This window comes from Sinocyclocheilus grahami, unplaced genomic scaffold (genome assembly GCF_001515645.1).
Source record: "Sinocyclocheilus grahami isolate Dianchi unplaced genomic scaffold, SAMN03320097.WGS_v1.1 scaffold628.1, whole genome shotgun sequence".
Lineage (NCBI taxonomy): Eukaryota > Metazoa > Chordata > Actinopteri > Cypriniformes > Cyprinidae > Sinocyclocheilus > Sinocyclocheilus grahami.
In genome coordinates, this window is record NW_015505807.1 from 387,485 (window position 1) to 388,586 (window position 1,102).

Sequence of the window (1,102 nt, forward strand, 5' to 3'; positions counted from 1 at the left end):
TTTTTTTTATTGAACAGTTGTATAAAATCAATATCATATTTGTAATCATGCTGATTTTTGGAGGAAACCGCACTCTTCTTGTGATATTGATGAACTATATCAGGGATAGGCAACGTCGGAGTGCCGCTGTACTGCAGAGTTTAGCTCTAACCCCAATCAAACACACCTGAACAAGCTAATCAAGATCTTCAGGATTACTAAGGCTACAGACAAGTGAGTTTTTTTTTCAGGGTTGGAGCTAAACTCTGCAGAACATCGGCACTCCAGGACCAACGTTGCCTACCCCTGAACGATATGAAATGATGTAAAGGCCCCATATCTTAAATTTTGTGATGCATTTGAATAGACTGAATCATGCCGTGAAAAAAAAAACACTCTAAATGCGCGCGCGCACTAATCTAACCTAATAGACTTCATGTCATGTGTGCGTGCACTCTCTGTAGGTGTGTTTTGTTTGGATTTGACTTTGCAATATACTCGATAATGTCAAACCGCACATCGTAAAACAACAATTATGAAATGTGTAGATTCGGTGGCGAACGCCGTTACCTGCAAACTCCGTCCCACAAGCTTTACAGTGATCACAGTGGACTGCATAGAACCATTTTCATAGTGAAGCCACTAGAAGTCTTTCAACCACTCTCTCCGAAAACTGTACGCCTTCTATTCGGCTGGTGGATCAACATTCACCACATGATCGCTATCACCAGCACCATTATTTGTAACTTTAGGTGGTTCACAAAAGAAATCTGTCAGTGTTTCTTTTTTTATTTTCTCTCTTCAGCCCTTTACATTCCCCACGGTAGTTAGCCTGTCACCTGACAGCGGAAAGCAGTGGCTGGGTGATTGACAGCTAATATTAACCAATCTAAAATCTGCATTAAAGTTAAGAATGTAAAGATGAAGTTTAATGTTTATGTAGCCTAACGTTTCGTAGAACGGCAGACCGGTCACCGTATCAACACTCAGAAGGCACATACTCTGAACGTTTTTAGAGAAATTAAAACGGGTCGCACGACAACAATTATATGCACTCGCACAAATGCTCCCAAATATATTTTGAGGTCGCACAGATTAAATTTCGGGAGCATATGCGACCAAA

The 1,102-nt window shown here is 40.7% G+C and overlaps 2 protein-coding genes across 2 annotated transcripts in view; one reads left to right on the forward strand and one right to left on the reverse strand.

Moving 5' to 3' along the window:
• LOC107558003 (parafibromin-like) overlaps positions 1-1,102 on the forward strand; it is a 38,285-nt gene that overhangs the window by 22,667 nt on the left and 14,516 nt on the right. The gene's annotated exons all lie outside the window — the stretch shown is intronic.
• The window catches only part of LOC107558019 (beta-1,3-galactosyltransferase 2), an 11,898-nt gene that overhangs the window by 7,034 nt on the left and 3,762 nt on the right, over positions 1-1,102 (reverse strand). The window lies entirely within an intron of this gene.